The 16,829-nt window shown below is 34.7% G+C and overlaps 1 long non-coding RNA gene across 1 annotated transcript in view; it reads left to right on the top strand.

The window, feature by feature from the left end:
• Positions 1-13,278, top strand: part of LOC146999070 (uncharacterized) — a 370,098-nt gene extending 356,820 nt beyond the window's left edge. The window contains exon 4 of the long non-coding RNA XR_015039397.1: positions 12,146-13,278. This is a non-coding gene — a long non-coding RNA (uncharacterized LOC146999070). The remainder of the gene's footprint in view (positions 1-12,145) is intronic.
• Positions 13,279-16,829: the final 3,551 nt, after the last annotated feature.

Genomic DNA, 16,829 nt, shown 5'->3' with positions numbered 1-16,829 from the left:
TGAGAAGATATGAAGGAGACTTATGATTGTCCACCGCTCGGTGCGTTTTAGATTTCAACTGTGATGGAGCTGAACAGAATCATTGTCATTAATTGATGTTCAAGATATGTAAACCAATTTCAGGTGCATATATACCAGCTAATTATTATGCATCAGACGCTAATGAGGGAATTCGTGTTAACACACAATAAGAGTGTTGTCGTAACTACTGAAGCTTGGTTTAGCGTCTGAATTTTGATTATTATTTTTATTATTATTTACTTTAATTTCTATTAATTTACTTATTTCCTTAATGCGTTATCAGGTCAATTATCAGGTCAAAATTAGATTGATTAAGACATCAACCATGCGAAGACTAACCGTATAACAGGACACATGCCTTTGTGATAACTTTTTTTACAGAAAAGTCATGCGCCATTGAGCTACAAGTGGGAAAACCATGAAAGCCCGCGCATCTACTCCGTTCAACATCCAAAAGCTAGAGCAAAAGAAAAACTCAGCTTTCATTCGTAGAGCCGACAATGCATAGAATTGACAACACACAGGATTTACATTTTGTAGAAGCCACAATGCATAGTGTAGACACGGTACAGACATATCATCGACTCGATGAAAAATAATTTTAATAATGATACAATAATGAGAAAAATAGGTAACGACACTTGCAGAGAAAAGTAAGAGGCATACCAACCATATGGCATAGGGATGGCACCGACATATTATAGACACGGCGTAAGGTTGACACAAGTATAGTACCGACACTGCGTGGAATTGATTTTGTAGAAGCCACAATGCATATAGCGTAGACACGACATCGCCACTTTCAGAGAAAAGCCAGAGACATACCAACGATACGGCGTACGATTGACACAAGCATAGTACCGACACTGCGTAGAATCAGGCCTGCGTAGTATGGATACGAAGGTAGGACCAAAATTGCATAAATTCGGAAGAGCGTAGGATTGACGCCGTCATAAAATTGACTTTGGCATATCATAGGCAAGGCTTATAATTCGCAAAGATGCATTATCAAGATGGTAAGAATTTGATTAAACTATTAGTTTTTAAATCATCTGAGATAAATTCAAATTAGTAGCTACTAGAAGTGCACTAGTAAAATTAGTAAGTTTTTAATTATTATTTGAGTGAGTGAATTACAGTTTCGTATGCAAGATTAAAAGTATTTTACAGACTTTTTCGGTGAATGGCACGAAAAAAAATAATCATTAAAAACTGCTATAATTCTAGCCTCCTCATACTCTCTTGCAACATGATAGCAGCAGCAATAGATAAGTATAATAATGCGTCTTTCTGTGTTTTCTTTTTTACCACCCATTTCTCGAGACGGCGAATGAGATTATTTATTAGTTAAGGCCAGACGAATGTGCTGATATCTCTCGCATTTCGAAACTTCTTTGTCTTTCATATCTTTGACTCAGAGCCATAGAATTTGGCGATCCAATTTCAAAGACATTCCGCCACTTCAGTTGAGAGATGTTCGCCAAGGGTCGTTGCAACAAGAAATATTTTTAAAGAAAAGAGACATACAGAGAGATTTATAAAGTAATATGTGACTCGCCAGATCAAATTTAGCGAATAGCAGAATAGTGGTTATGAGTAGAATGAGGTTTGCCATTTTTTATAACACTGTGTTTTAAATCTTTAGGAAAAAGAAAGGAAGAAGGCTTTTTATAACGAATCTTTGCCATTAAATAAATATGAGTAACATAAAATGCTTAATATTTATGAAAACGAATTTAAATAATTTATACACTTCTAATTTAAATCTGGCGAATTACCTACACAGAAGAGAAAGAGAATTAAATCGAAAGGCATGCGTACAATAATTACTAAATTTTATTAGAATCTGCTACCATCCATTTTATTTTAATAACTATTTTATTAGCTTAAAATCCTCTTACAGACAAAAATAAGAGAACATTTATGTTAAAGAAAGTTATAAAGACATGGGCTTCGATCAACATTCTTTCTAATGCGGAATTGCATTTATCAAATTACATTACATTCTTTTACAAAACTGCAAGTTTTTACTTCTTCACAAATAGTCGACTGGAGAATATCAACATAAAATCATTTAGGGTTACGAAAATGAAGTACAGAGCATAATTGGATTCCTGCATAATTATAATTCTACACGAAGCAGGTATAGTAAAAATTAGGAAAAAATAAACTGAATCTGAATCTCACACACTGGTATTCAGAGCAGTACGTCACAGAAGCTGCCAGCTAATTGCTTGACTGTGGTTCTAGCACATATCGTACTCACGTAGCGTGAACACAAAATTATCACTGCGTAAAATACGGACAAAATAATTTTTTGTTTGTCAAAAAACAAAGATCCACGTGATCCGGTTGTGCTCTCGGCAACATAGCCAACTTCAGATTTCTGCGAAATCTGTGTCAAAAGGAAATGCACTATTTTATCAAGCCAAATCAGCAATCAATAAATTATACGCTGCTTCCTTAGGCAATACACCAATGGATTAAATCATGACACTCTCTGAGAAGCTACTCTAGTCCTAAAGGACTTACATCAATAATTTTATTAAGAACTCATGTATTCAAGACTTGGATCTAATAAACTGGCATAAGACGTTGCCACGTTAATTTTTGTGCTTCGCTTTTGTGAAGACAGGCTAATCCAGCGGACTTCTTCGCTGACGATTTTCAAAAAAGGGTAAAGGCTGACCTTCGAAAAGGCGTAGCAATATACGCTGTATTATAGTCTCTCTTTTCTGGTTGTAGGCTCTTTCGATCGATCATTTGAAGCATCGGAGAGTGTCCATCCTTGTCAGCGGTTCTGTTCCAATACAGTGCCATTGTAAAAATCTAGCATATATATATATAATGATTTTGAATGCGCTGTCGAAGCCTGGAACTCTTAACAGCTTTCGATAACAGCCATGGCTGGTGGTTAAGGTATAGAAATGAAGGCAACAAAACTGAATTCCGACAAATCACCAGTCTTTATTTTCACACATATCCAATTAATCTGGCAGACACTTATTCAATCATAATTAAATATAATAAATATCTATGTACATTGGCTTTTTAAAGGGAAATGACGTAGTCAGTTAAGAAGCGAAGCGATTTTTTTTCCCAAGAGTATTTTTATCAAGTCTGAGGTACAAGTAGAGCTAATCTTTGATTGGTTAAGTTGAGATTGTTACATAACATAGAAGGTTCTCGAATTTAGGAGAGCAGATGAATTTAGGGGAAGAGCACCAAATCTAGATCTATTTTGAGATCGCCAATTATTTTGAAAGCAACTATAGTATTTTCTTATATCTCATATATATATATATATATATATATATATATATATACAGGGTGTTTCAGAAATTCGGTTACAAACTTTCAGGAGAGATAGAGTATACCTGGACGATGGAAAATCACACAACGATTGCATGGTCGGAAACGCTTTCCTGGCGCGATAGTGACTACACAAAACACAAGATACACGAGAACCAGAGTGCGGCCCCTGGCCCAGAAGGATCACGTCCTCCCATACAAGGTTTCATAGAACCACAGCTCCAGGACGGATCCAAGAGGGCGCCACCCCTCCCGGTCTCTGCAGAGGGGGAACTTCCCTCGTCAATTTAATTGAAATTAATTTCATCGGAGGAGAGACCGACGGGCGACCATCACATAGAGATCCACAGAGCCGATCTCAACTCCGACTACTAAACACACGTTAGACTTACAGTTAAAATTCCCACGAGAAGGCTCACCACTCCTCCTCGTGGTACTAGACAAAGACCTTTATTTAATTCACAAGATCATACGTCTCTCCACACCGACCGAGAGGAGCCAATCCCTCTCAGACGGTCAACACCATCCACCATGTAACGTCCCCACCAACAAAGACACCAACAACACAGTACCAGTACGGTCCCTGCCAAGCCTGAACCTATCATCGAATAAACGATGGTTCTAATCCATGAGAAGCCTGGTTATTTGCTCTGCAGGCCGGAGCTGGCTAGTCACAAGTCTAGCCAGTGATCTGGAAGAACCCCGGGTCTTCTCCCATAAATGGTCAGTTCCAGAAATTACGCCCAGTCGGACTACAGAGTTGGTTGTCCAGCATCGTTAGCCTATGCCAGCCAGTCTATATCTAGCCTTTACCGGCATAGTTTCCAGCGGGCGCCACGAGGAGGCTGATGCTGAACTGAGGAAGACGTGGCGAAACACCTCCCTTCAGCACCTGCGCCCTTCGATCAAACATTGGGTCTCCTACCGCCAGCAGTCGGTTTCGGAAGTTTGTCCTCAGGTACAGGCACTGCCCGCCGACACAAGATACAAAGGACACGAACAGGGTGAGGAAATATATTTATGACTCTTAGTAAAGCAGAAAACAAGAAATGAAAGCAAAAACGGACAACAATTGTCATCAAAGAAGGAATTAAATTTTACGACATCGAAATTACGACCCTGAAACGTGGTGCAAGCCTCACATCTCCGACGCATGGAAGATCTGATGTTCTGTAAAATACTTGGCGTGCTCCGGACTTCCCCTACCAGCTGCTAAGGTGCCTTCAACAAGTTCTTGAGTATTGTTAACGGGGGTTTTGTATACTTCTCTTGACGTATTCTACAGAGAAAGCATTCAGTGCAAGTGAAGTGTAGCGTAACTGTTTTCTCACCTTATTCATGTCCATCCTTTCTTGTGTTTTGTGTCATTACAACCGGGCCAGGAAAGCGTTTCTGACTATGCATTGCTACTTGATTTTCCATTGTCTAGGTATACTCTGCTTTCCTGAAAGTTTGTAACCGAATTGCTTAATCACCCTGTATATATATATATATATATATATATATATATAGTATATATGCATATATAATTTATCAAAGACTATTTTATTATTAAACGCGGATTAATTTGTGTAAAAATAAAATGTAAAAATGAGTGTCATAGGTCTATTGTAATGCAAGGAAAAAATAGCTAAAACTTGTAATAAAAGTGCAAATAATAAATTTATAAAAATCTGAAATTAATTATTCGTGATTAAATGAAATTGACTCATCAGGAGGTGTTAACTCTTTTTTACTTCCTCATACAATAGTTAAGGAACTCTAAGCGTTTCTGTTCTTCTAGCCTACTTAAGAGTAATTAAGAATTAAAACTGCAATCAATAATTAAGAATTTAAATAAAACGGAACTCAGCTGTTTTTCAAATAAACTAGAATAAAAACCTTACGCTCACTCAGGCTTCCAATAAGTTGAAATAATTTAGACTTAAAAAAACAATTAAAAACTCTCAAAATAAATCACGCCTAAAAAATAATTGCAAATGAAAACCTAAAAATCTTTCTAACTGGAACAATGTATTCGACTTCTAATAACTGTAATTTTAAAATGGCGGCTATAGCTGTTTTGAATAGCCATTCTTGGCTAAAAATTACTTTCCTATAGAAAACTGGCGGAATTCAAATAAAATAAAAATGCGCTCTTTCTGTGCAATAGGGTAGTAGCATTTAAAGTTGAGTTAAAATTCTCCAAATAAATTCTTATTACTTAAGTGAAATTGGCGACAAAATAAGATGGTAGGTATTGGCTATCTTAGACGCCAAAATTATGTTTTTATTTAATTATCAGTAATCAATTTTATAATTTTAATACTTGCACAATTTTTTAGTTATTTTTTCCTTACATTACCTTAGATGTTTCACACTCATTTTTACATTTATTTTTGCATAAATGAATACAGGTTTAATAATGAAATATTTTGATAAATTTAATTTCATTAATCGTAGCTGCTTTATAGCTAGATTTGAGCGTTGAAAGTCCTTTTTAACACATTTGTTGCATATATATATATATACACACACACGCATATATATATATATATATATATGCGTGTGTGTGTATGCATGTATGCATATGTATGCGTGTGTATGTGAGTTAATTTACGATAGCTCTTACAGCTCTTTTTTTTAACTTGATTTTTTTTTATTTATTATTATTTTTTCTGCCTTAAAACAGTTATTGATTATAATAAATCTCTATAAATTACATCATTTTAGAATTAATCTATGAATACATAACGCTAATGACACATGTATTTACAAAACACGTTAGCCAATAACGATATTAGAATTTAAGAAATGGAACTTAAATTAACCTATCAAAATGATAATTTCTCAAACCTTATCCAGCCCTTTCGAAATATAATCTATGCACTCGTCTCCCATTTCTCTCTCCTACCAGCTTACTCTTTACTCGTCTCTCTAATAGTTGATTATTCTAAAATTGTGAAATGTTTGCTTGAAATTATCGAACATCGAATGGTATATTCTTTCAGTACGTATGTGTGAATTATGTTGGAATAAAGTTGATCATTTACGAGTTCACGATTGTGTATTTAGTAGCAGAAGAAAAAACATCAAATATTCAGCATAATCTTCTACATTAGCTTCTCCTATTACTTAATATATCTATTTATATTTAACAAAATGTATTAACAAAATTCGTTCGATTACGTTGTGAACAATAAACACAATATTTTTAGAAATAACTTTAATTTATGGCTTCTTCTATCTAAAGCTGATAGTCATTAAGGAAATTAAAAATGCAAGTAATTAAATGAAAATCTATGCTTTAAGTCTGCTAGATGCCCTCAGAAAAATCTAGATATGTTGTTTCGATAGAAAAGATAGAATACCTTTTTTTTTTTTTTTTTTGCAGTTTTTTTTTACCCCAAAGAGCGTCAGCCCTAAAAGGCTATTAGTCTCGAAATGGCATTTTGCATCGTCCGCTATAACTTTTAAAATTGTTGCTAACAAATACTATCGCTTTGTATTATTTTTAAAGAAATTAAGAAATGAAGAATGATGTACGTATGTAAAGTCCGAATTTTGAATTTTATATTTCATATTTTGTAAAACTTTAATGAATTTTTAACAAACTCAACGATTAAAAACTCTCAAAATAAATGGAAAGCGAGCCGTTGGATTACTGAGTAAATAATAATAGATTTAAATCTAATATTTCTTTCATTTTTCGTTTCTAGACAGATTGTTTTCGTATTTTATTTTTAAAATATCTTAAGCCAATGAAGTTAAAGGAATTTTAAATAAAAAACACGCAGGAGCTTACACTAAAATGTAACCGACTACAATTTATATATATGACTAAAATATGAATATAACTAACTGAAAAGAAAGAAAGAAGTCTCTTTATCTTTATAAAGAAGTCTCTTCATCTCCATTTGAACATGGGAAAAAAGAACAGGTCAGATACTAACTAGAACTAGCAGTCTCTCCGCCGGAGCAGGCTGGATAAAGCCAAAGAACGTCTTCTATTCTTTGGATAAAGCAGCCCCAAAACGGTTTGGATTCCGTGCCGCTACTTGTTCTTTGCCGATGCCGACCCTGGCCTCAGTTGGATTTATGTATAAAATCCAACAGAGGTTAGGTAGACTTTAGGTAAGCTAAAGCAAGAATAATTTAATCAATTATTGCCTTTTGATCATATGTTGTTGCTAATTATAATACTTGGCTACATTATGCAATGTTCATTGCATACTAGTGTCATTGCTATACCGTCTCGGAGCTATGCTGGTATCGACCCTAAGCAGCATCACTAATATGTTCGTGAAGATGATAAACGTGCATTAATCAGCTTACTCATTACTGTATAATTACTGATTTATCGTGTCAACTATCAGTTGCATGCCAGTAATAATCTGTTTCTACAGGACGTGACAGAAACTGAAGAACTGAGTAGCATTGTATAAATACACAGAAATTTGCGACGTGTGATTTCAAAGATATTATTCATAACTGCTCACTCGAGCCTATATGACAAATTACACCACAGCATAAAACAATAAAATTAAATAAAAATTTAAAAAATCCAATAAAGTTTTGGTTAAATTAAAATAAAAATTTAAAAAATCCAATAAAGTTTTGGTTAAATTAAAATAAAAATTTAAAAAATCCAATAAAGTTTTGGTTTTATAGCAAAAATTAGAAATATGGATCGCTTATTTAATTTGAGCTTAAATGTTTTAGTACCAAAATTAGATATTGTTATTATCGCCTTAAAAAAATTGATAATTTAGTCGGGTTATGGAAAGATTGTCTTTATGTTATAATTATCGATACCAACGTTTATATTCCCACGTGTAACGAGAAAACTAGAAAGTTTCCTTCAGGAAATCGCCCGAGGAAGCATTCCTCCTATAAACAAAAAGTAAACAGAAACCCTATAACCTCCTATAAACAGAACCTCCAAATAAACAGAAAGTAGTATAGTAATCTAATAAATCTACTAAATCTGAATTTGATATTTATGTTTTCAAAAATATTGTTTCGTTCTTCGGGTTCGTGGATTTGGAATGATGGATGACACCACTTGATGAAGAATCGAAACACAATTTACTCATTAGTAATACACAGCAGAGTTCCAAAGGTGCGTTAGAGTCGCAGAGAAACTACAACAAACACGCTGAAACTATAAGCAACACAGCCTTCAGGCTATCAGGCTATAACGGTGGAGACAGCTTCACGGCAAAGCATTTAAATACAGCTCCCGACTCAGACGGTCACTCTCGAGCTAATCTCTGAACTCGAGACACTACTGCTAGCCTCAATGTACTTTTCTACTCCGTGTACAGGCAGTATATATAGCTTCTGACCTACATTCGAGAACATTCTCGAGGAAACCACTAAGAGTGCGTTCTAGAATGTTCTCGCTCCGTCTAAAGTATATGGCTAAATTTATCGCCAAATGGGCGATTCTGCGCCAAATCTGACAACGCTAACCTTGCTTTGTGGGAAAGCTATCTTACCGCAGCTGGTCATTTTTTAACAATACCGATTACTTTCATAAATTAATGCTCCTCTTAAAAGGGTGGTCGTCCTGAGAGTTTTCATGGTAGGTTTAAAATTAAATAAACAATAATGAAGCCGTGCTAATTTTAAAATTTATGTAAGACTGTGAAGAATCTAGATGGGCAAATAACTATAAGTAAACTAGTTACATATACATCTGTGAAATAAACTAGATAGAAAATAATGTTTTTCTTAATAGAATTTCCTTTCTAATAACGCAATTGAAGCAGAAAAAAATCGAATGCAAAAAATCTTGGAAGTGAAATATATGCTTATAAACAAAACCTAAAACTGTTTACCCTGGAAAAAAGGGGAAAGATCAAAGGTATCATTGAGAAATAAAATGTCTTAAAAATGATTATTGCTGACAGTCGCAGCCAGGGACACGAGAAATACAAATTTGTCACCAAAACTGCGTATTTTTAAGTTAATATCTTAATAGTTTAATTTGATTGGATGCACCGGTCTTTAACAAGGTTTTAAAAAGCCGGTAAGGGAAAACTCAAAATAATGCGAAAGCGCGTTAAATACGATGCAGACTGGAAAGGTAAATAAGTAATGCAACAAATTTCAGTAAGCATTATGGTTGCGAAATATAATGGAATAAATTTAGTTGTGCAAATAGGCTGTTCTATTTTTATTATAAAGATAAACTGAACAAGGAAAGGAAACCACATTTTTGTGAAAAAAAGGCACTTTTTATTCGTTATAATTATCTGTCCTTCAGCCTCTATAGAAGGTTATAAAAATTTTTAAAATAAACTTAAAACATGACATCCCTGTATTATAAATTAGACTTTTTTAACCGTAACAATTTACTTCTTGTTCTAGTTCCTATCAAAGATTCCTTAGTGTTAAGTAGAAACGGAACTTGAGAATATATCGTCTTTTCAAAATCTACTGAATTCCTCCTACGCTTTCCAGTAGGTGGCATTCTTCATGACTTTTAAGCGATCAGCGTAAAAGCAGCAGTATGTTGACCCCTTACTGTTCGATACTGACCCCATCTTGCCTTACGGAACCCTGCCGCTACTGGTAGACTTTGTTTATGACACTCGAAAACCAGTTCCAAAGTGGGGTTAAGTATACTCTTCAAAGCCTAGGCGTAAACAGAATGGCTTTATAGCTAAAGTTCGTTCAGATTTTGAGGAAGAGCATGTCGCGTTAATATTATCTACTTTTAGTTACGGCCCTCAGGTGGTTTTCTTCGCCGACAAGCTCCATTAGCTGGACGTGTTTGTCTGGAGGAATAATTAAGAGACTTTGAAGAGCACTGCCCTGTGAATATCAACTCGTTGGGCACTTGGGGATTTGCAACAAGTTCCCATTAAAAACAAGTAATTATTCTGGTTTAATTGGTTATAGAGTGGGTATGCAAATGAGTACACGGTCAGAAGCTTGTTTAAATTATAGAGGAGAAGTGAATTTTTGTCGCTTTTTCTGTGATTCCATCCATCATTTGCATGAGAAGGCCAGGTATATAGAATGATTTTTTTTTTTTTCCTTCATTTAACTGCATTTGATAGAACCTTGATCCCGAATATGATCTGTTTGTTTTTGAAATATATTTATGCCATTTCCGTATTCACTTGCTGAATCACTATGAATCATTTTTATTTACTTACTTATTTTAATCTTCCAGTTATTTATTGTGTCTCTCTCGAAAGAAAAGCGAGAAGTATCATGCAGTATTTAAAAAGTAACATAATTCAGAGATTGAATCAGATTTATTTAATTATCTAACGCTTAAAACTTGCCTTTAGAAATGTAGAATTGACGATTATTGAAAATTCTCTTATAAGGTATTTCTCCCGTCTGCCTACCACGCCTTCGTGGTGTGGTGATCTGCACGCTGGGCGTGTATTCCAGAGGTCCGCAGTTCGATTACCGCCGAAGTCGTTGCTCATTTTTCACATATCTCTTGCTTTCAAAAAATACCTAATGTCTCTACAAACATTTCTGTTTCAAAAAAGTATATCATCTATAATTTTTCTATTAAAAAAGGTTATATGTAATAAAAAATACTTATCAATATTACGTTGTAGAAACGTAGGAAGAATGTTCAATCCGTAAAACAGCAAACTTGCAGCCGAAGCTGGCAGCCGAACTGGCAGCCGAAGCAGATTAAGGTGTGGTGGTGTGGTGTATTTAATTATGGCAAAGCACACTAAATCTATCTAAGGGAAGGGATGCCTTCGTGGAGGACTTTCTAAGGGAAACTGGCTTGTATACACGTTACACATGGGGAAAACCACGAAAACGCCCATGCAGCCAGCCCGTTCGCGGGATTCGAACCTCGGACCGAACCGCTCGGCCGCTGGTGAGCCCCCGAAGCAGATTAAATATTTATTTTAATTTCAATTAATATTTGCGGCCACAATTCACTTGGCACTGTTGATATACGAAGAGAGCAGCGAGGCAGCATCTTAGTGAGAGCAGAGGTACAAGCAAAAGTACGCAGTTATCCAGCATGGAAGCTCACCAAAAAATCGGTTTCAGTTCTCGAAAGTTTGAGTTCAAGTACCGAATTAGCTACGTCATTAGCGTTATGCAAGTCGTATGATATGGATTGATATAGAAATGACACAGTTCAGAAATAGTTATTACTATTTTTAGAATAGAAAGGGGGGGAATTAAGGAGCTAAGACTGTCTAAAAAGAAAAGTTCTCGCCAGTTAGTCTGCAGCTGTCTGTTGCCGTAGAAACGAGCCTTGGCCCATTCTCCGTAGGGGTGCTTTGAAGATTTACTTTTCAGTTTGCCATCTTGGCGGATTTAAAGAGGAAATGGCAACCTTTGCTTTGCCCCTATTTGAAATATACTAGCTCTGTTGCTATAGCGACTGCCAAACGCGAGATACTGTGGCGGGATCTATTCTTCTCGTAGACAGACAGTATATTTCATAAACCGAAATTTTTTTGCTTTTTCATACCTTTCAGAAGGGGGGGGGAAGAAACATAACATAGTTTCTTTTGATATTTTTAAGCAATTCTGCATTCTAAAAATATTAAAATAATTCCTGATAAACGGTTACGACCGGCTAATGTCTCTACTAACTTACGGCTTTTAGTAATTAAAACTAGGCTTCCAGATTCGCTGTTAAGATAATTTATAATTAAGATATTTATGATAATTCGAGATATAATGTTATTACAGTATTTAAATGCTCATGCAGGATTTAAGCAGTTCATTGCAGCTAATGAATTAAATCTAATAGATAATCTGATTATTCAAACATATTTATTTATGTACAGTATCATTTTCATCTAAACTTTTCTATTTGATTTTGCAGACATATCTGGAATCACTTCTCAAATAATGGAGCCAGAGCTACAAATGCAGGATGTCTTTCCCATGTTTGGTAGGAGGACTACGTTATTCAAAATTTGATGGCTCCAGGTACCGTTGGTTTTTCACAATGCGAGAAATAGACATACATTTATGCAGAGTTTTCATTATTTAATTTCTTCAAATATATAATACAGGACTCGAACATTTGGTGGCAACAGTTTGAAAAGTGAAACGGACATTTATAGTGATTCAACGCAAAATCGCAAAACGAAAACAATAGCCCTTCAGGGACAAAGCTCCTTTGGACAAGAAAACAGGGAGATCCCAGTTAAAATTCAGACAATGAAACTGAAAATTAAAAATTTTAAAAGAAAAATTTTGAAGCGGTGACATTTTATAGAAAAATTCATAACGATGTTGTTAGCTACTAACACCTCCAGAAAAGTTATATATTAAATACTATCAATAATCAATTAGTTCGCATCAAAAATACTTACACAGTTTGGTTTGATTTATTAATTAAGGTAAAGCATTCGAGGCTATTTGACTAAGGGAATGGATGCTTTCGTGGGGACACTTTATAAGGTAAACTGGCTTGTGTACACGTTACACATGGAGAAAACCACGAAAACGCCCATGCAGCCAACCCGTTCGTAGGATTTTAATCTCGGACCGAACTGCCAGTGTTAGCGACTTTACCGTTCGGCCGCTGATGGGCAAATAGCATATAAGTCGAGAAACAGCAAAAAGAAAATGTTCTTTCACAGACTTTGATTGAGAATTAAGTTCCAAAGGTATTTTATGGAGAAGCAGTTTATTAAAGCTTGAGTATTTTACGAATTATGAATGTATTACATACACACTTACATAATTCTTAAACTTAGAAGCTGGAATTGAGGTGAATGGGTAAGAAAATTTCATAGTATGTACAAATTGTAAATTTCATTATTTCTATAAAGTTGTCATATTAATTTTTCTCACATTCTGACTCTCAACTTGACTGAAAAGTGGCCATTTTCAGTTTCAGAAATGTCGCTTTTGCAGCCTAAAAACGTGAAGAAGTGTTACTCTGTTCCCATTTTTCCTAGCTTTTGTCAGAATTGATTTACTTCTTCCATTTGAAAATTAAAGTTTTTCTTTAAAGTGTTTGAAAATTCTTTCGCCAATATATCTTGGCGTGGCTAAACATCACCAACAGTAATCCTGCTTTACATTTCTTCTGACACCGTTTACACCCAAAATTTGCGACGATGTTTTTTGATATTAGAGCTTGGAAGAAGTGGTAAATTTCCTGGCTTATTTCATTATTTCGTTACATCTTTTTCGTAAACTAACGCCAATGAAATTGATTAACTTTGATATCAGTTTAATTTCATTTTTTTCAGGTTATAAAAAAGACCATTTTTTGCCCTTGTTTATAGATTTCATGTTTAAAATTTCTTTTCGGCAATTTAGCCATTTTTTGCATAATTACAATTTTTGGTTAATTGTATTTTTTTGATTTATTGAATTTATGTTTTAATAATTACAGTTGTATCACTTTTATTTTGACAAATTAGAGCTGTAGAAGTGGCGTCTTTAATTTTCAGAGGTACAAATAACTTAAAATAATATATTTCGATAGCTGAGCTAATTTGAGAAGAATAGAAAAATGTGTAATAATGCCAGATAAGGTAGTAGTATCGGTATGAGACTTCATTACCTCTTGAAAAAAATTTGAGACTGACAGGGATAAAACAGCTTTATCAAAATAGTATTTATGTATTTTTATATTTACCTAACTATAGTTTTGTAACTAAATCAAAGGTTAATTCCTAGCTTTCATTAAATTTATATTATCGTTTTTGATTAGCATTTTTATAGTTTGATTAGCACGTCGCCTGCTTGCATTCGATATTGGAATAGGGGCCCTGCACTTGGTGTGATTGTTCGGGCAGCTACTGGGTACACAACACGCACATCTTTACTTCGGATCGAGGGAGATTCGAACGCAGATGGGTGCATTTCTGACGCCTTACGTCCAGTGGTTGTGCCCTATTTCCGAGGCCCCCAAACGCCATGTGCCAACAAGACAACGCAAAACCACATGTTGCACATCGTGCTCTGACCTTCCTCGGTACAGAGGGCATTCGATTGCTGCCCTTGCCTGCACGGTCTCCAGATCTGTCACCCATTGAAAACAACTAGTCATGGATTGCTGAGACACTGGCCTGCCATTCGTCTTCAGTTAATTCGGTTGATGAAGTGTGATTTCTGTAGTCCAAGCCCAGTTTGGCTCTATGCCAAATGGGGTCTACTAATTTCACACCCTTGTAAACCTCCAAAATGCTCACAAATTGATCGATTTTTGTCTTCATGCCATATAGTTTATGTGCAATAAATATATTTTTTGCACTTGCTTTCGGTCATGGTGTTGCTATTTTAATGGCCAGCAGTGTATAAATTGTGTCTTCAGAAACATATGCATTTTAAACACATTTAAATTATTTGTTTTGAAAAATTTCTTTTAAAAAAATTGTAGCTTTATTAAAATTGAAATAAACAAGAAAGTTTAAAAATGGTACTAAATAATATGTTAATAAAATATCCATATCTAGATTAATGTAGTGTGATAAATTTTAATATCTTTCTTATCCCCGTGAATTTGCTAAATATTGGAATTTATGAGAAACTGTTTATAGAATGATTCTTTGTCTGTTAAATCAGGCATAAGATATGCACAAAAATCAAACTTTATAACGCACGCTGACTGAGCAGTAACTTTAAATGCTTTTCTTTTATTTACCTCTATGAAAATTTCCCTAAACTCTTTTAGCAAATTGCACAAGTTTAGAAAACTTCTGACGGTTCTGTAAGAGACAAGAGTTAAGTGTTTGGGCAAACAATGTAGCAGAATTTTTGAAGCTACTTGATTTGTTTTGTGTCCCCTGGAGCAAAGTATTATCTGCTCGCAGACCAAACAAGTGTGAACTGCAACTGTAGCTTCAAACTGATGGATCGAAAAAGTATTTGAATTGTGGCTGCTATTGCACTATTTCACAGCCAACGTGTAAATATTTTCTTACCTAAAACAAACATGTGTCGAAAGATCATCGGAAAAATCTACACGATGAGCAGTGATCTGAGATTACACTTTGCTTTTAAAAGAATAAAAAATAGAAAGCAAAAGCTCAGAGCGTTTTAAGTGACACATAGAAGTCATCTTCGTAGTAGGCGAACTGGTCTTAGAGGTGGTAATAACCTTGTGTTTTTTTTCTTTTATGTAATAAGATATTTATCAAGATTTATATCTCTAGACAGGATTTTTATTAAATAACACGCAGTTGAAAAGTTCCGCACGGTTATTTACTGAGTTAGAACGCCAAAATGTTTCTTGTCGTGTACAATTGAAAGCTTTCAGATTTTATATTACGTCCAAAAGGGTGTTTTTTAATGCTTAGTGCGCTACCCTTATTTATAAAAATGTTTTTTTTTCCTTTTCCGTACATATTAATCAAATATTCGTCAAAGTTTTACAAAATGCGAAATCAATAATAAAACAAATTTCAAATTCCAAATTAGGGCTTCCAGATGCCCATATTCGGTGGAAGATTACATTATTCAAAATCGGATGGCTCTAAGTACAGTTGTTTTATCACAATGCGAGAAACATAGATAGATTTATGCAGATTCTTTATTATTTAATTTCTTTAAATATAACACAGAGCAATAATATAAAAGTCAACCGACATTTAAAGTTTTCAACGCAAAATGCCAAAACGAAATTAATAGCCCTTCTGGGCTAACGCCCTTTGAGCTAATAAAAAGAAAATCATGTGTGGACGAAGAAAAGGGTAATTTAGAATCCATATGGTGAATTCGGGAGACGATCTCGTGCTTTAATTACGCAGAAGAGAAATAAAGAAATTTTATATACTACATAACTTCGTATTTCTGCATTCAGAATGTGATTTTAATGAAAAAAATTGTCATCATATCACTAATGGAAACAAAGATTCCCTCTATGTACGACCACGTTCTGATTTCTGTGAAACTGATAGGTAAATTTATACGAGTGAAAGAATCATTCGAAAGGACAAAAACACTCCTGATATTCCAAATACTGCTTCATGCCGCATAAAACTACCCTTTTTAAATCTGGCTATCAATCTATTTCCTTCTGTTTCTGGACAAATAGAACAAAGACAGGCTTGTAAAAATGGCAGAGAAAGACAACACTTTCAATAACAGCTATTCAGCAATATGTGAATTACTGGAAAAATACTTCCCTTTCATTATTTTGCTGAAGTTCTTTAATGTGTAGGAACTTTTAAATAGTTATAATAATATAGGAATTACTTAACTTCTGAATTTTACTTTTTATTTCCCAAATTATTGGTTTGTTTGGGTTTATTTAACTACGGCAAACCTTCGGAAACTATCTGCTTAAAGGAGGGATGCCTTCGAGGAAGTCTTTCTACGGAAAACTGGCTAGTATACACGTTACACATGTGGAAAACCACGAAAACGCCCATGCAGCCAAAAACTGACATTTCTTAAAGTTTTGCTACTGATATAACAAAAACAAGCATTCAATAATGTCAGTACGTTTGTTGTTTTAAGACCAAGTAGTCAAGAGGCTAAATCTGGACAGTCTGGAATAGTGCAAAAGTACTGCTCTCGGTGGCTGAACCTGGTTAAGCTTG

Source organism: Stegodyphus dumicola, chromosome 1 (genome assembly GCF_044657685.1).
Source record: "Stegodyphus dumicola isolate Sdum_Otavi_A_Nest chromosome 1, ASM4465768v1".
NCBI lineage: Eukaryota > Metazoa > Arthropoda > Arachnida > Araneae > Eresidae > Stegodyphus > Stegodyphus dumicola.
This window is presented reverse-complemented; position numbering and strand designations above follow the sequence as displayed.